This window comes from Manis javanica, chromosome 3 (assembly GCF_040802235.1).
Source record: "Manis javanica isolate MJ-LG chromosome 3, MJ_LKY, whole genome shotgun sequence".
Classification (NCBI taxonomy): Eukaryota; Metazoa; Chordata; class Mammalia; order Pholidota; family Manidae; genus Manis; species Manis javanica.
This window is the reverse complement of record NC_133158.1, coordinates 216,732,651-216,752,079: the sequence shown is the minus strand read 5'-3', so window position 1 is coordinate 216,752,079 and position 19,429 is coordinate 216,732,651. Positions and strand designations below refer to the sequence as shown.

At 49.3% G+C, this 19,429-nt stretch overlaps 1 long non-coding RNA gene across 3 annotated transcripts in view; it reads left to right on the top strand.

Moving 5' to 3' along the window:
* Positions 1-19,429, top strand: part of LOC118968475 (uncharacterized) — an 84,590-nt gene that overhangs the window by 24,026 nt on the left and 41,135 nt on the right. Inside the window, exon 3 of one of the 3 annotated variants that reach the window (XR_012129685.1) lies at positions 14,239-16,329. The exons of the other annotated variants lie outside the window; for them this stretch is intronic. This is a non-coding gene — a long non-coding RNA (uncharacterized lncRNA). Of the gene's footprint in view, positions 1-14,238; positions 16,330-19,429 lie in introns of those variants that run through there. 3 annotated transcript variants of the gene reach the window in all.

Genomic DNA, 19,429 nt, shown 5'->3' with positions numbered 1-19,429 from the left:
CACTGCCGCCCCTTCAGCGGGGACAGGCCCCCCGTAGAATTCGAGGCTTTGTTCCACCTACCAGTCTGGCTGTCTGACGGATTCTTATTCTAATGTACATGGGATGTAAGATCTGCCTCTGGATCGTGGCTGGAGAAATAGCGGCTTTAATCTCCTCAAGCCACTTTGGAGGAAGGCCCAGAAAGGAACACTGAATCCAGGACCAGGATGTCACGTGAGAATGAATCACTCAGATGTCGAGAAATATCCCACGGCACTTGTTTTTGTTTTATTTGATCCATCTTATTTCACATGGAGAGTAAAACATGGGGTTTAATTTGGGGGGAGTTGTCAGTTATTCCTATTGTCAACCATTCTGGGGAAGATAAGTAAAAATAGAAATTTGAATTGCTAGAGAAAATTTTTATATTTGAGGGTGCTCACAGGGTTGGACCTGGACTGACAATGTGGGCACATGGCGGGCACTCTTAGATGGAGGTTGGACTAGCCTGAGAATTCAGCAGGGACTTGAGGATCAAACTGGCTTCTGGGCTCTAAGATCAATCCCTTCTATTAGCAGTTGTGAATAAGTCTGTTTATCACACTTCTTTTCTTCCTTAGTCTTCAAACTTTCAGTAGAGTTTTGTTATGGGTCCTAAGTATGGACTCTTCTCAAGGTCAGCGAAGAGGCGGCCCAGGCCCCGTCTGTCCACCCTCTCTCCCTGCTCTTCTCCTTATGGAGCAATTGGATTTCCACCCAACATGGAACAGGCTTCCCCTCACGTTGGGCTCAGAGGCTGTGATGATGAATTTTATGTCAGTTCAGTTAGGTCCCAGCACCCAGGTATTTGGCCAAACACCAGTCCAGATATCACTGGGAAGGTGTTTTTTAAACCATGTCACCGTTTAGATCAGCAGACTTTGAGTGAAGCAGATTGCCGCCGTGAACACGGGCGGGCCTCATCTAAGGGGCCGAAGACCTTAGGAAAGGCTGGGGTCCCACGAGGAAGAAGGAATTCCACTGTCAGATCGCCTTCTGACGAGCCGCATCGCCCCCTCCCCGGGTCTGCAGCCTGCGGGTCAGCTCCCGCAATCACAGGAGCCAGCCTCTTAAAATAGACCTGCACGCACGCACCCTCCTGCCCAGGTCCTCCGGAGAACCCTGGCCGGTGCTGACGCCCTACCATCCAGCTCCCGGATCCAGTTCTCTTCCTGTCCCATCTTGTTCTCCACAGCTGGGCTTATCATCATCAACAGCATAAACACTTTCTTTGTGACGATGTTCATTACAATGGTACTAATAATTCAAAGAAATTCTGTCTTCAGATCATCTTTCCACGTGAAGAGTACTTGGAGATACACATCTACTCAGGTGATTTCAGGAGAATGTTTAGGTCGTCCTGCCGGCAGCTCGTTCCCGGGGCCTGGGGGGTGGGATCCTTCTTCTCTTCCGTTGCTTTCGCTTCACCTCCGATGATTACCTGTTATGTGCCAGGCATTGTTCAGGCGCTGGGACACAGTGGCAAACAAGACTCAGAAAGCCCCGCCCTTACCAACATGAACCCTGCTGGGGGAACCGGCAGGAAACAGGGCACGCAGAGAAAACCGTGACACGCTGAGGACGAGGCCCTTGTGCTGTCACCGGGCTCTGCTGGCTCCAGGGCGCCACGTCCGAGGGAGGTCGCGCCACTGTCTGCATCTGGGCTTTATGTATTTATTTCTACAGCGTTCTGCCAAATGCAAATGGGTGTCTTGGAGAAGCACGTGTTTTCCTAACTTGCAGAAAGGCACCTCACGGGCCAGGGGCAGCCGTGTGTGTGAGAGCGAGCCTGTCTGGAGGCTGTTGCGGGCGTTCAGGGAAGATCTGACGGTCACTCGGCTTGGGAAGGTGGTGGTAGACACGGGGAGCATTCCGCAGTCAAATTCTGCATATGTTCTGAAAGTAAAGCCGAGAGGATTCGCTGCAGGCCGGGTGTAGGGGGTGAGGGAAGGAGGAGAGTTAAGATCGCTGCCGCAGGTTTTACCTGAGCATCAGAAGAAGTGCGTTGGCCTCGACTGAGGGGCGGGCTTGGGGGCCGAGGTGTCTGTGAGACTCCGTGTGGAGCTGGCTCACAGGCAGCGGGATGGATGCGTCTGGAGTGTCAGAAAGAGGCCCAGCCTAAAGGTGTACATTACAAATTGTGTTCTTCATGAGAGCTGCTGTGAGCCATTGCTTACTTTTTAATGGCTTACGATATTAGGAAACACATGCTTTCTACCAACACTTGTAACAAGTTCCTCCCCATTTCACACTTCCATACCTTGTAATAGGAACTGAATACACTTGCTTTCGCTTGCAAATCTGTGCCTGAAAAGCTTGCAAAATATTTTGCACAAATTATTTTGAGAACACCTGCTCTTATAAAATTATGAAATTAAGACTGAGTCCAGTTTTTAAGCATTTAGCTTTAGAGAGAAGAGTCGACTCTTTGATAGCCACTGGATTTTCTCATAGGGAATTTTGAATGTGCCCACAGACAATACCTCATTTGGAATCATTTGATATGGCAAGATTAAGAGTCAGTATGGTCAGTATACACTGTGATCAGTTACCATCCGGATCTCTCCAGTACTAATGTTAGGAGTTTATAAAATTGGCATAAACAAGACTGTAGAAAGTAAAATAGCAGGAATATTGCAGAAGGAAACTTGTTTATCTTTGTCAGGAAAACAATTCATCAGGAATGGAGGGCACTTCATAGGAACCGGCTCCAAATACACAGGGCTGCCCGCTCTCCTCTCTCCTGGAGTAGATGAGCTGCTGGCAGGTTTTCTGCCGTTCTGACCCGTGCCCTTCTCTCAGGGGCAGAAGGGAATCGCGGTCCTGGCACACGCAGGTCGAGTCTGTGTGTGTGAGCGGGCTTCCTACGGGCATTCCCATCGGTCTGGGGACTGTTTACAGTCCTCCTCAGCCCACTGCCCGGCCCAACCAAGGCGGTGGGGGGAGGAGAGAACTGCAGGCAACCTGCTGTTTCTAAACTAACTAACTTTCGGCATAATGAATAAGAAATCCAAACTCAACTTTTGTAACAAAAAGTGCCCTTTGGTTTCCATTTTTATAAATTCAAGTGTGTATCTATTTGTAATTCCAGGCGGATGGAGGTAGCGTGTTCCCAGCTCAGGGCAAAATTAACCTGGAAGGTGAAATCAGTCAAGGGGAAAAAATCAAGTGGTAGGAACCCGTGTACTGCTTACTAAGAGCCCAGCCCGCTGCTCCCTGGCTGCGCCCCCCACCCTCGCGTTTCTTCCCCCTCCTGGAGAACAGCTTCTCTCCGCCCCTTGTAAACACCTGTTGATACGGAGATGGATTAAAGCCAGGCCAGAGATTCTGGAAATTTTGCAATTTTACCCACATTATTGACATTGTTTATCTTTTGTTTTACGTGGCAATTGGCCTAACATAGATGACAACATGGTGTTTTTTAGCCCTTTACAGATTGACTTAAAATAAAAAAAACAGCTTTATTGACATAGAATTCACAGACCATACAACTCACGTGAAGAGCAAAATCCAATGTTTTATATTCACATTTTATATTTTAAGTTATGAAACCATCACCACGATTTAATTTTAGGACATTTTTATCTCCCCTAAAATAAACTCCGTACCCACCCGGTCTCATTCCCCTACCAGCCCTAGGCCACCACTAATCTACTTTCTGTTGCTGTGAATTTGCCAATTCTGGGCATTTATGTAAATGGAACCACACAACTTGTGGTCTGCTGTCATTAGTTTGTTTTTACTTGCATAGTGTTTACATTTCTCAGTACTTCATCTCATTTCATTGTCCAGTAAAATTCTGTTGTGTGAATATGCTGCGTTTCATCCATCTTTCACTAGCTGAGGGGCATCTGCATTGTTCCCACCTTTTGGCTTTTATGAATAATGCTACGATAAACATTCATGCACAAGTTTTTATGTGAACATGCGTTTTCCTTTCTTTTGGGTAGATACCTAGAAGCAGAATTGCAGGGATCATATGGGAACTCTTAACTTTTTGAGGACATGCCAAATTGTTTTCCAAAGTGTAACTTGACTTTAGACACACTGCCTGTCCTTCCTCCATTTTCTCTTAAAGTTTTTCATAATTGATACGTTTCTAGGTATGATACTGTTGTTACATGTATGCACATACTTTGCAAAGTGGTCATCTCAATCACGTTTTCAAAATACTGCAATGCCAAAATTGCTATTTATTTCCCAAATGAATTTTTAGAGAACTGTTTCATTTTCCTGGAGCTGCACACAATTAACTCAGCTTCAAAATTTTAATTTAAGTTTCTTTATTTGCTCTTTGAATAGGTACGAGGGTCACATAGTTCAGGATTCCAGAGGCACGGAAGATGCTCCTACTGGCTCCCGCCCACCTCTGTCCTTCTGTGCTACAGACCCTTAGTTTCCCTGCCTGGGGCACTTCTGTTACAGCCTTCCCAGCATCTTCATGCCATTTTAATTTGAAAATGATAAACTGTTGAAGAACCAGTCCGTGGGAATATAGGGTTTTGTTGTAAACACGGTTGGCTTGGTTAGGAAAGTCAGAACTTTGCCTCCGTGTTGATGGCATTTCAAGGCTGACTAGCAGTGAAGAACCTGCCAGGTTAATCATTGTCCTGAATGGCTTGGGGATGTGATCAAAACCCTCACTTTGCCCTGACTTGCAGTTTCACGGCAGAGGCCAGTCCTTGATCCACCACCTTCTGGTTATTATTTCACTTGGTCCACATTCCCAAGACCTACAAGCTGCTGATTCTATATTCTCCAACTCCCTTTCTGCTTCAAGTGCTTTATTTCAGGGAAATCATTTTCAGAAGCCTCCAAGGCTGGCTTCCGCCCGGCCCCCAAACGGCGGCCCGCACCCTGCCCTGTTCTAGCTCTGAGCTCCAGGCGCGCACTTCCTCGCACCTTGACGAGCTCTCTGTACCTCAGCACCTTGTCTTACGGGCCCCACCCTTGCCCGGCAGGTTCCCTCTGCCCTCCCGTGACACGCGCGCCTTCCTGTCCTTCAGGGTCTGAGCTGAAGGTGGCCTGTTGTCCTTTCCTCTTCATCACATCTGGCAACTGATTTCGTTCACAGTACTTATGACTATATTTGTTTATTTACTAGTTCTTTGTCTGGAATCATCTATTCAAGAACAGTATATGGTCTAAAACAGGATGGACACACCACAATATAATGTATGTATTGTTTTTGTTTGGCTCTGGAGCTAAGAATTGCTTTACATTTTTAGAGCATTGTTTCAATAAAAAAAAAAGCAAAGAAACAAATGCAGCAGAGACTGTGTGGTCTGAAAAATCATAAATATTTAATGTCTGGCCCTTTACAGAGAAATCTGCTGACTCTTGTTCTAAAACAATGGTTTCCAAAGTGGGCTGTGTACATTCCTAGGAGTGTGTAAGATAATCCAGTGGGCTTTTAATTGTTTATTCTTTCACAGTTACTTATTGGGTATATTTTATAAAGTGCATAATTTTTAGTACAGTAGTATGTACGTGTAGATTATAAATTAATATATACATTTATTTATTGGTGTTGCTCAGAAATTTTTTAATAACGAGCTTATGATAAAAATTATACTGGTACTAAAATACATCATTTATGAGGGTAGGTACCACATTCTCTCCTTCCATGTTTCCATCAGTAATACACACTCAGTATAATATCTTATGAACAATTGAGGTCAGCAGCCTTGACATTTATTGAGCACATACTAAATTCCAGGCACTAATAAGCTCTTGGTATACAATGCCTTCTCTAATGATCACAACTACCCTATGGCCTAGGCCCTGTTACCCCTACTTAGCAAACGAGGAAACTAAGGCCCAGAGAGGTCAAGAACTTCCTAAAGGTCACAGTGCTAGTAGAAGGTGGAGGTCAAGGTCAGCTGGCTAATCAAAAGCCAGTGCTTTTCCCCAGTTTTGTTCCTTTGGACTCTGCAGCGGATGCAGTTGGTTCTGGGAGCCCTTTGTGCCTTGAGTGAAGGAGTCACATGGGCTTAGAAGGGCTGCTGGGATCTCCTACGGCGGTCAGCAGACGGGAAGAGGGGCGTGAGCATTTCTGAAGGGGTTAGTCACTGCCATGGGTTTGCTGTGCCCTCCCGGGAAGAGCTGGGACGTGTGAGCATCATGTGGTTCTACCACTTACCAGACAAGCCCTTCCAGCCCATGAGTTAATTACTCATCTGTTAATTGAGGCTAATAACATTTACTTCAGAGATGGTTTTCAGGGTTAAGTGAATGTGAAAATGATTGCCTACTAAGGTCAATAACATACATATAATATGTAGTATAGATAAATTTATATATACAACACGTTTACATATAATGTATACATGGCATTTCATTATATGTTAATATATATTATAAAACATTTGTCCTTCTCTAGTCGTATATAACCAGGCCAGGGCACACTGTTTCTGCTACATAGTTTGGCTGTGACTGTAACATGTTTTTGCTGAGCAAATCCCTGGTCACAGCTACATTCTGGCGTAGGAAGTGATCAGAGCCCAGGTCGAAGGCTGGCATCTGTTTCTCTGCTTCTCGTAAACCCCTTTTCACTTGATCTTAGTTGAAAGTGCACAGGACGGCCATCTGTGGTGCAGATTTAAAAGAGAAAAACAGTAGCAATCAGCATCTCTTTCACCCACACACTGGACTGAGGGGGAGCTTAACGTTCTGCTCATCACACGTTGGTGCTAAAAGTGAACCGGAAGCTACTATTCGATTCTTGTAGTGCGACTCCTATGTGTCAGTCCTGAACTAGAAAAAATCCTTCAAGGTTGTTGAAAACCACAGCTCTTTAAGCTGATTTTATATTAAATTATAAAATCCCAAAGCACAGACTACATTTTCATGTCAAATAGTATCTTTCACACATTTTAAATGCTGAGCTCCCAAGGCCTAAGCTACATCGGAAATAAAAACTTTTAACAGGAAAGTGAATCACGTCAGATAATTCTCCTGGAATTCGGAAATTCTTCCTCATCCACAGGTGTCTTCTGGGCTTCCTCCATAAGGCCCTTAATGGTAGAAACAGTGTCGTATTTCCCCCTCATTCTCTGTTTCTCCTGCCTCCAGTTTTAGGGACTTATTTAGAAATGCCCCGTCCGAGGAGCGTGTTAGCCCAGGGCTGTAAGTGTCCACAGGTCTCCCTGTAAGAGGTTGTGCCAATTATTGCCTGGTGGTCCATCCGTTGGCAACTAATCATGTTCGGCCTTGTGACAAATTTTCTCTTTTGACCCGAACCATTATTTTATTGCTACTTCATTTTATGTGAATCGGTCTCATCTTCTCTAACTGTGTGTCCGAGGCCTTAGAGGCAGTCGCCCGCCGAGTTCTGCAGCCCGCAACAGGGCCGTTGGCCCTCAGCCCTGTTTCCCACCTGGCTGTTCCCCTCGCTGTGTGACTCGGTCGGTTCGGTGATCTCGGTGAGCGCTTTCCTCACCTGCAGGTGTGGTTATAAGGACTGAGTTGTGTGCCTGTGTCTGCGCCGGGCTCCAGGTGGCCGTCCCCGGGGACTGTGGTGTGCGCAGCCCGCCCGGCCACGGGGCCCGGGGCTCTTAGGCATCCAGTACGTGCCTGTCACTATTGCCGCCACTGAATCCCAGTCCCTGGATTTTTAAAGTGTAAAGAGGCCCAGCCTAGCAGAGGTGACGTTGACAGGTGTATGGCTGTTCCTACCTTTGGCTCAAGCCTCAGGGAGCCACGTTTTACTTCTCCCTCCGGGTAAGTCAGCTGTCCGATGAGGCTCCAGCACCTACTGTCCCGGGACATTCCCCGTGTGATGGCTTCCCGGCTGTCCTGCGTGGTGTGGGACAGGTGGTGGTGAAGGCGGCGCGGCTGACCCTGCCTCTGTCCTCGCAGGGTGGGTGGTCGGCAGGCGCTGCTGGGTAGAGAGGCCCACGGCTTAGAGCGTCAGGGACCCTGGAGAGCAGGCAGATGGTGGACGGAGTGTTCTGGCTGGAGAGGGAAATGCCAGAGGCGAGAAAGTGAGGAAGAACAGGTGATCAGAACATGTCTCTCCATTTCTCTTTTTCACCATATAAATGCAATTGCATAGCTCCTCACATAGTTACTGACTCTGGGACCCAATGCACATTGTCACCCAAAGATAGTTATATTCTGACTGGAGAGGATTCCTAAACCCACATAACACAGATGACTTCTGATTGTGGAATTTCAAGCCTCAGGGTTCTGGGTATGACTTTTTTATTTTCCCTCTACCAATTTCTTGTCTTTGCAAAACCTACTGAGCTAACATATCCTATACAAAGTTGTTCCTTTATGTAAGTTAATTTTTAACATTTATGATGGCTTCTATAAAATTCTCACAGCCACATTTCTGCATTTGACTCCCTGAATATCTGCATTACGTATCTGTAGGATTATGGCTCTCTAAAGTAATCGTGCTGATGATAATGGTGCAGAATGGCCGTGGTCTCTGATCGCGCTTGACAGGTCATAAATACAAAGGCACATTTCTTCGTGCTTGGCTGTATTTAATGGGAAAAGATACGGTGAGGAAAGAGACAGCTGTGGGGACCAGTCTGGTCCATCTGTTACCCGAGAACAGAATGAACCACTGGGAAAGAAACGCCTCTGCCCTGCCTGTACTGCGTTACTGGTCGGCCCATCACACCGTGCTCAGGCTCCTGAGCTGAGGACTCACCAAAGTCTCAACTGAAAGAGTCGTTTGGATCCTGAAGCCCACGAGTGGCATAAATGCAAATGCAGACGTAATCGCAGGGTGGACGCGCCAGCCAGCTGCCTTGAAGCGCCACCGTATGCAGACCGCAGGCCTGGGTGCTAGGGGCCGTGTGCGGATGGCGTGGTCTGGCAGGGTCTCTCCTTCCTGAGGACCAGCTCTCTGGTCTACGCATGTTTCTCTGCTTCTCTGCCCCCTTCCACCAGTTACAGGATGGAGGGAGTTTGCGTTTGCTGTCCATGCAGCATGAGAAACAGCAGGTACGGCAGGGCTGGGAGGAGAGCTCCAGTGCCCGCCTCAGTGTACTAAGAATAAACGGGGAAATCTGATCATCATTGTTATTGTCAATTCTAATGTGTTCTGACTATATTATCTTTGATTGGGTGCTTATTATTTCAAGAAGATGGGTGAGACGTTTAGACCTAAAATATCAAGCACCCAGGAAGGTTATGATTTAAAGACACTGTTTGTAACCCTAAGGAAAAAACAAAACCAAAAAATCCTTTAATCGCCCTTCGAATGTTCCTGAATCCATTCTCTTTTCTTTGGTGGGAACTGAGGTGCTTCATACAGAGAGATCTGCCTAGCTCGGAGCGGCGCTTCTGGACCATCAGCTGTGTACTGGGACTCCTGAGGTCCAAGGAGCTTGCAGTCCTGTCGGTTTGAACTGCATGAGTGAGAGTGGGGGATGGAGATGGGCACCGAGCGCGGCAGCAGGTGCCGGGTGATGGGAAGGAGAGAAGAGGGAGGGAACCCTGTCTGGAATGGCCCTAACATAGCTCCTCTCTGGTCCCGCCATCAGCATGCTGGCGCCAGGTTGTAATTTCTCTGCAGAAGCACAATAGGAGGTGAAGGCTTAGAGCGCTCCATGGGGACAGGAGATGGGAAATGAGAAGCCCCTCCAGCTGCGCGGCCTCATTCGCTCCCGACATGGAATCGCGCCATCCCTGGGGGCACGGCGTGCTGCGGATCAGCAGTCAGGGTGCTGGCACGTCGGCTAGCAGAGCTCCCGCCTCTGCCTCGGACGCCCCTGCCACCCGGTCTCCAGACAGAGACGGCTAAGCAGCACTTTGCACGGTCATGTGTCTGAAAAAACAAAAAGCTGCTGAACTGTACCAGCTTTATGACTCAGCGACTGGGGCATTTAGGTAAAATTTGAACTTAGCCATCAAGAGAACTGCTAGAAAAAAAATCTAGCAAATTCAAGTTTCAAGTCAGCATCACTCACAAGGAAAACCACACTTCCAGTGGCAGGCCAACCCAAAACACAGCTTCAGAGCTAAATGCTGGGCCTCAGACCAGACTGAACCTCTAATGCAGTATATTTTTATATGAATTTACAATGAATTTAGGAGTTAATGGTCTCCTTTATGTATGTATGATTAACTAACTTAACTGGTTAAGTGGTCAGTGGAAGGTCTTGGTTTGTTAGATTTGCTTTCCTCACAGATTGAATTTTTATAAATAGAGATGACTGCTGGCTGAAATGTTTCCCACAGACGGATTCAAGGAAACTGTGTTTTATTAGTCCTAGACTGGAAAAACTAAGTTCTTGCGAGGGGAGGGGAAGCATCCTCCCCGTGGGCAGTGGGGAGAGGGAGAGGGGTGGGCTCAGAGCAAAGCAGCCTGGGGGCACCGCCGGTGCAGCCCAGGGGGAGGCCTGGGAGGAAGCGCCCAGCCTGCGTCCAGTCTTGGCCCCCGTTCTGCCTGACAATTTCATTTGCCCCAGGGAGGTACAAACTTTCAGAAACAAAACATTTATTGTGCACTTCTACATGCGAAGTAGAGAGAGATAGGCAGCAAAGAGTAGAAAGGGAAAGCGTCATGGCCGTGACCCACTCAGAACGTCTTGCTCACCACAGGAAGGGGGCGGACTTGTGACTCCCAACTTCTGTGAGCGTGAGCCACCCACTTTTTTCCTCTATTGAGTTAACTTTATTAGTTAACTTCAACTTTGTTAAATGTATTAATCAATTTTAATTACTAAGGTTAAAGTATCTGTAAACAGACATATATTTAACAAGTTACTAATTTGGACATCGCTTTCATGTGACACTGTCTCATGTGTCATAAAGTGGGACTAACGTGAGGAGCGGCCCCAGAGTCACCTTCCGGTCACTCCCACCAAGCCGCAGCTGGTGCTGCCGGGCAGGACGCGTCGGCCCCGGCCCTCTTTGGGTCTCCTTCTTTTTGTGCAGCTATCCCACTGTTTTCTGTCGTGTCACAGCCTGACTGGCCCCTTTTCAACATTAAACATTTGGGGGAATCCCCACATGGACCAGTTACTGGACTGTTTGTTGACTGAGGAATATATATATTTACATACAGCTACGGTGACACCAGGAACAAGGCGACATGTACTTGGAAGTAGCAGAACAATCCTGGGTGGGGCACATCTTTGATTGGGCTTCAGTGCCGGGGCCTGGCTGCGCGGAGATGCAGCGACGGCAGGTCCCTCGTGAGACACCATCTGGCTGCTGAGCGGTCTGGAAGCCGCTCCTCCGGTCACTCCAGTGGCCTTTGGGAGAAGGATGGTTGTCCTATGGCCAAAAGTGACTTCAGCTGGCACTTGAATTTGGGCAGCAAGAGGAATATCTCCCTTTGGAAGCTGGGACACTTACGCCAATCTCCTTCGGAACAGAATTTGCATCCGGTATCGGCTCAGTACCTTTTAAACAAGATCCCTGACTGTCACATTTACGTTTAGCTTGACGGAAGGTCTAGGGGAGAGAACCTAGGATGAAATGTGTCGCTCAGGGTAAAATGCAGTTCTTCCCTGAGGCTGGGTGGTTGGTCCCTGAGGTCACCAGCTGGCTGGCCCTGAGGCGGCCCCTCATCCCTGTGACAGTCCCAAGAAACACTGTCCCTGCCCCGTGCTGGTTGGTACAAGGTACACGCTTGACCCCAAGTGAACTGGTCTAATCTTCTACCTGGGAATCTGAGATCTGGACGTGAGGGACCCAGAGCCTGGGGGTGTTTGGGGCTGAATCACACCGATGGCGGCTTTCGGAAGAGGAGCCGTGGACTGTAGCCCATCTCTGGTCCCCAGGGCCACTTCAGAAGGACTGCCTGCCCATTAGGGCAATGCGAGGTCAGAGGAGGGGAGGCGGGGGAAAAGGGCTCCTCTGCCATTCCCTTTAGCTGCTTTCAGCTAAGTAAAGGCCCCTGGAACTCTTAAGGATTCTTAAGACTGGAGCCGCAGCCCACATACACCTCAGGGAGTGGTGGGATTTCGGCTAAACCGGTGGGACGCGGAATGAACACTTAGAGTCTGTGGCCAACCTGTGTTCTCATAGCAGTGGTGGGAGTGCACCTGCGTTCTCTGCACCGCTCCCAGCTTCTCAGGACCCTCCCCGTGCAGGAAGCCCCCCTCAGGGCACCTTAGCCTGGACCCGGCCAGTCTGCTCAGCAGCACTTTTGGAGGGGGTGGTGCTTCTACTCTTCCCCAGTTTTAGAAGGAATGAGTAACAAGTGTCTCACTCACATCACTGATTTTATTTCGGTAAATGTAAAAAATAGAAATGTTATTTTTTTTAACAAGGAGCATACATTTGCATGTTATAATTTTACAAGTATAATAAGCATGAAAACAATATTTATGTGAAAAGGTTTGAGAGGAAATAAATGAAAGTGCTAATAGCGTGGTGGAGAAGTGGGTTACGGAGGCCCCTCCCTGCCAGCTCCCAGCCTTCCAAGCTCACCATACTGCGCTGTCATTGCGCCTGTGATTTATTTTTGAAACAGAACAGAGGAAGGATAAGTAAACACAGTTATTAGGGAAACAGGGAGGAAAGGCGCAGGGAGGGGTGGGCTGGTCAGAGAGAAAAACCTGGTGAAAACCTCTTAAAATTTTAAACCTTGATTCTTTTGGTCTTGAAGCATTGGGTGAATGTTATGGTTATTTTCGGGTTACGAATAAGTGATATTTGTGTCAGCATTTTAAAAAGTGGAATAGAAACTACTGTCCTTTTTCTTCAGTGTGACTTTGAAATGCCGGATACCCCAGGGAAGACGCAGCGGCCGCTCAGAGAGTTTTGCTACGGTTTTAGATGACAAGGTCACCTGGCAGAGTTGTCCACTTGGCCTGTTTGTCTAAAATAGAATTAGGTTAATGAACAACAAAGATCTGTAGAGAACCTGCCCCACTAGATTCAAAAGAAAGTGAGAAAAAATGGATTTTAATAAGGATCCTCTTCTTAAGTGCACTGAGGGAGCCCTCTTTCAGAATTTTAATGAAAATATATCGCCTCAGGAAATGTTTTAATGAGAAATGTAAAAAGATATGTTTAGCATATATAATGTACCAGTTTGCTATATATTTTGTTGAGAAAACACCATCACCTTTTTAACACGGTGTGCATGTATTTACGTGTCAAGTACAAGACGATTATCTCAAAGCATATCAGACAAGTAATGAAGGTAACTCCCGAGGACCAAGGCCAGATTGGCCTCCGCATGTGGCCGAGATCTGTGCTGCTGAGTGTGGCTTGGGCAGATGATCTGCCCGTCCTGGGTCTGTGCCCCCCAGTCCAGGGTCCACCCCTCCTGGGGCCATGTGAACTGTGGCTGGTGTAACCCAGCAATCAAAATTTTAATTCAGTTAAATTAAAGTTAAACAGCGACAGGTGGGGGGGCAGTGCAGACCATGCTTCCCGGGCAGACACAGAAGTCCTAAGAAAGGCTCAATGTGACACCCAATGCTGCTGGATGCAGGTTGACTCCCGTCAGCCACTTTGCACCAGGGGGAGGCTGTGGGGGTGGGGTGGGGGGTGGAGGGGAGCTGCGTGAGTCGCTGTGTCAGTGTCTGAGACGGCACCCCTTTATTCTGAACCTCCTGAAATGCCTAGAAATGCCCCACCGGGCCAGGGTGCCATGTGGGGTCAGCTGCACTGTGGAGCCCCGAGCCCCCGGACTCCACACTGACGCCACTGACAGTGCCCGTGGGTCTCAGGGCCTGTGCACACACCTGCTGCTCTTTCATGTGCTGTTTCCAGCAGCCACCGCAGGTTGGAAGGGAAAATACTCTCGTCACCACCTTAGTCTGAGGTTCCGGTGGGCTGCCTGGTTCGCTCAGGTCCGGGTGTCCCGTGAGTGCCTCCGCTGGGAAGGGAGGCTCTGCCTCTGGCTTCAGCCTCCTCCTGCAACACCGGCTGCCTGTCACCACGTCCCCGAGAAGCCACCTTAGGAAACGTCTTCTGGCAAAAGTCTAGTGAGAGAGCCTGTGGACTCTAGAGTCAAGAAGATACAGGATTGTAATAGTCTGTCAAATTACCAGCAGGGTGATTCAGGCACATTCCTCAGCATCTCCGAACACCGATTTCCTCACTGGGGGGAAGGAGGTCACGGCACAGTGCTGCTGGGACCGTCGCATGTCCAGCTCACGTGGACTAGATGACTGAGTCCTGTAAGTGCTCCGTGCAGGCCACGCAGCGCCTGCCTCGCGTGTGTCCATGGTGTTATGCCTGTTAATGTGAAACAAGGAGGCCGTGCTTTGATCCTTCACTGTGTCTGTTTCCAGAGTCACAACCAGGAGGCAGTGACCTAGGTCGTGAGCTGCTTTGGAACATCACCGACTCCATGAGCCTCTTCCCCACGATTTCCCTCCCTCTACAGTTCCCACTATCTTCCCCTGCGGTGCCTTCAGGAAAATGAGACTGAGTCTGCACCTCTGTGACTTCTGGAGGCCCTCGGGCAGTGGTGAGAGTGGGCACATCAGCCTGCTGGGGTCTTTGGGAGTCAACAGGAAGCCCCAGGCTCAGGTCAAAGGAATATATTTTGACAAAGTTTTCTAAAACTAAACTCTCTCCCTGTGGAAAGCATTTGCCTCCACAGTCCTACCATCCTAACCACTGTAAGAATCAAATCACCATTAAAATAGATGGGAGAAGCAGCTTGCACCCAACGCCTGTGTCCGGTTCAGAGGTTCTATCCAGTGATCTTCCCACGCATCTCCTGACCTACAGCCTTGTTCAGGGGCTTGGGAATATTCAGGACAGACCCCAGAACATTCTGGGGTATCAAGGTTATCTAAAGACCCATAGATTTCCTCCCGACTGGTCAGCCCCTGTATGGGGAAGAATACCTACCAGAATCAGGTAGAGCCTGCATATAAAAGAGGGGATGCTGCAGACCAAGATTCCAAGTGAGAATGGAACGCACATGGTGACCCGTTGCCCTGTCCAGTGAGACGAAACGCAGAAGCCCAGAGAACTTGCTGCACAAATGCCGCCCGGGCGGTGGGTCTCTGCTCCGGACCTGGGTGAGCACAGCCCGTCCCCACTCCACTGATCGCCATCCTTTTATGGGCATTCCAAGTCAGTACTTCCTCCCGCTGTGGATCATCAAACACACAGATGGCTGTAAAACCCTTCTCTGGCTACTATGGGTGACGACGAGGACAGGGCAGGCCACTGAGGCCACAGTCTCAGAAGATCACACACGTTTGATCATGATTGCCGTCAGTGAAGTGCCCTGTGTCTCCATTCTGCCAGAGCTTATATTTATGTTTTTGTTAAAAATTTGTATCATACATCTCAGGAGCGTGGATAGATACTTATAAAGCTCTTTCAGCAACTGGAAAATACAATTTGCTTAAAGCAGGTGCTGCCGTAATCAAGCTCACACATGTGACCCCCACATCAGCCAGTGGGACACAGTAGCCTCGTTCCCATTCACAGACTGAACCCCCCACAGGGACTGGCCTTTTCAGTGATGTACATCACCGGACATGAGGTGACTGGGCTGCACAAGGTTTACGGCCCCTGTGCACGTCACAATCACTGGAAAAAGCCACACAAAGCCATTGGCCTCGTATTTGACAGACAGCATGTCATTAACAAATAAGAAGAAAATGCTAGACGAGGTTCAAGCCATGCCACGCACCAGCCACATGGCCTCAGGCCCTTGAGGCATAGTTGTGCCATTTGGAAAACAGAAGAAAATAATAGTAGCCTTTTTTCCTTTATCACAAGGGTATTGGGGGAAATGAATGAACAAATGAATGAGCAATCTCTCTGTAATCATAAAGGGCTTACAAGTAAAAGATACAATTAATATTTATAGCCTAAATGCTCAGAGATTTTTTAAAGTTATTTCTCTGTTTGTTTTGCTTTCCTCTGGGGTAGCTTTAAAAATGTAGCCTGTAGTTCTGTTATGAAGGCATTTAAGACCTCTGCTTCATCAAAGTCAGGGACGAGCTTTCATGAATTCTTTCTCCTTATTGAATTAGATGCCCCCCCATGTCTCCAGTGGCACACGGTCACCCACAGATACTCTGCCACGATGAACAGCCACGCAGTGACCTTGACAGCTGCCGCATAATTATCCTTCCACACCAATCACGTTAAAAACAACCTTGTGTAACACCTGCAAGAGGAACCTGGCTTTTAGGAAGTTATTTTTAGCAGAGAGGGTGGAGAGGCAGCGAGATGGGCAGGCGCACGCAAGGGCCTCCCGCTGAGTAGCCAGGCAGCAAGAAAAATGGGGGCGAGCGTTGCTCTGCTGTTTTGCACCCACCCCTGCGCTCTGCACGGCCAGTTGTAGATATAAAAGCACAGACACAGAGAAGCTCCTACTTCTCTTCCCCCGTGGCTGTGGTGTGAGAGTCACACAAGCGCTCGGAATTTCTCTCTTTACAGAATTCAGTGGGACACAGTGATGGAATGGCGGGGGCCGGGGAGGTGGGCGGGAATCAGGAGGATCCGGCTGCCTCCACACTTTACATTTTGACACTGTTGAGTGAATTCTTCAGCCGTTTAAATGCCGATGGAGAAATGCCAGGTTTCCTGAGAAATAAAGGACACCAAACACTGTGACTGGTGACTGATAATGAAGGAGCAACATTTCAGGGACCTGGGAAAGGGGCCGGGTGGACGCTAAGCCGCAGAGCCTGGCTCGCGAAGCCCTTCGATGTTTGCAGAGCGTCTGGGCTCAGCAGGGAGCATCGGCCTCCGGGCCGTAGGAGGGGTGCTCCTCGTGCTTGGGGATATTTCGGGGACCGGAACCCGACAAGCGGAGAGACAACCTCTCATTCCCATACGAATCCACCGGAATGTATCCTCAGGCCTTAAATAGGAAGCCTCTCCTTCCCTGAGATAGAAGGCAGAGCTGGTGCCCAGCTGCTGAGGGAGGCACCGGGCCTCCTTTGGGGAAGCCGTGCCCTCTGATTCATTTCTCCTGAGAGGGAAGGGGGCAGTCTTGCCGCATTTCTCTTTTCTGGATACTGTGCTCATTAAACCATCTGCCTCCTAAGGTGGAGAGCGCCCAGGCCCTCTAAAGGCAGGGGTTCTGGAAAGAGACATTTCCACCATGTGCATAAAGCTAGGGCCCCAAAGAGCCACAGCCCCAGGGGCAGGGGGCACCAGGAAATACACCTGCCCTGCTCTGCCCCTGCCCCAGGCTCTGGGCGAATGCAGAGGGCATGTTCTCATTTTTTGCTGCCCAGTGGAGAGAACTTAGATACAGACCCAAGAATGTTTGTGAGCAGTATATGGTCACTGGGACAAGAACAGACTTTTCAATAAATGGTCTTGACACAACAGGACATTCATGTTCAAAAAATGGTGTTGGACTCCGCGTGACATCTCTCACACAGATCAGATTCCAGATGGGTGAACAGCTGCAATGCGAAAGGCAAAACTCTGCAAATTTAGGAGACTGTGTTGATTATCTTTATGACCCTGGGGCGAGGCGTCATTTCTTAAAGAGAACGCAAAAAGTGCATATTAAAGGGAAAGTGTGTTTACTCTGATCACATTAAATTTTAAAGTTTCTGTTCATCTAAATACACCAGAGAGGGCGAAGACATACTCTGACCGGGGGATATTCACGACCTATAGTACTGACAGGGGGTTGGTATTCAGAACCTATAAAGAACTCCCATGAATCAGGACAGAAAAAGTAACCAGAAAGAAAAATGGGCAACAGACATTTCAGAGAAGAGAAAAACCTAAACAGCCTCAGAACTAATGAAAATATGCGTGGCTTGAGTTTCCAAGGCAGTCTGTCTTAAAATTACCATGAGACTTTACACAAAACCTGTACATCCATGTTTGTAGCAGCTTTATTCATAATAGCCCCAAACTGGAAGCAACTGGGTCTCCCCAAACCCACCAGCAGCTAACCACGCCGGTACACCCACCACTCCGTGACGGACCCCTGCTCAGCCGTGACACAGACCCCTGATGATGTGACAGCCTCGCGGACATCGGGGGGACGCCGAGCAGGGCATGGCAGGCCCCAAGCACTGTGCACAGTATGGTTGCATTTGCATGACACTCTTGAAATAGGAAAACAAGCCCCGATATAAATGGATGATGGATTAGCGGGTGTTAGGAGGTGGGGGTGGGGGCTGGAGGGTGGGTGAGGCTAATGCGGCAGCTGGGGGTCTGCCTCATGCCGTCCTTCAGCTCTTCTGCGGTGGAGGGCTGTTGAACCCCACAAGTAAATACTCAAGTGAGAGGGTGTCCGGTGGGCATGTCTGTCGAGGTCCCGGTGGGATTCTGTGCCCAAGCGTTGAGGAGGCTGCCATTCAGGGACACTGGGGAGGCGCTGGGGGCTCTGTATTGTCACCAACAATCGCAGGTGAGTCTACTCAAAATGAAACGTCTGAGAACATAATGCAGTGGAATGCATTTCATGCCGCCAGACAGACGGGACTCAAAGCCCTGGACCGTGAGGACGAGGATGAGGAGCGACATGTCCATCCGTCCCCAGTGATGGACACATGGGCGGGTTTAACGCCGCTGGAAAACCTTGTGCACGTGCAACCCGCGGACGACGGCCGTCCACCTGGCAGACTGCCTTCCCCCACCGCCACCTCTCACCCCCACCCCCTGGCTGTCCCTGCGCAGGCCATGGTCGCCGAGCCCGGGGCTGTCCCTCCGCCGCAGCCGTGAAGGCCCTGGGTCGCTCAGCGCTCGGGTGAGACAGGGCTGCCCGGGTCCCATCGCCGGGGTCAGGGTAGTTCTGACACCAGCCCGGGACCCTCAGGGGAAGGGAGACCTCTCCGCCCCCATGTAAGACCACCTGAAGTGTCTGGGGGACCAAACGCTGACCTAAAAGAGTCCCCCAAAGAATACCCACGACTGAACCTGTACAAACTTTAAAAACCTGCAGCTCTAGCAGGTTCCTAGCAAATACGCCCATTTCAAGCTGCTGATAACAAAGGCAGCTCCTCAGAGAAGTCAGGCAAACAGGGAATGCGGACAACTTGTGAAACTTGGGGGACTGGGGCTGTTCCCCTCTGTTCTTGTCCCCCCGCAGCAAAGAGCGGAAGGGCAGAGGCACGGAATGGGGCTGAGGAACAGCCCCGGATACATCGGGGGGAGCAGCCGGAGCCAAGGTGGACGGAGGCGGGTTCACCTGAAGAGCGCAGAGAGGAAGGGAACATGGGGGGCGGTCAGGGGAGCCCACTGAACAGGAGCTCGAAGCCCAAACCAGAGCTCTCGGGGCCCCTCCCTACTGATCCGGGGAGGACAGAGAGTGAAGACGGTGGCTTGAAGTCTGGAAAATAGGAGGAAACAGCAAAGTGATAAAGCCACCCCTGGGAGAGCACAGACACACAAGGTAGTAAGTTGAGCAGTAGGTCTTTGGAAATACACAGCCCAAGAAAGGGGAGTGCGGGCAGCCTCAGAGAGGGGGAGGCGCACCCAAAGGCCGGGATTCCGCCTTTTCAGGGGTTTCAACAAGGGAACAAAGGGGAGTGTCTG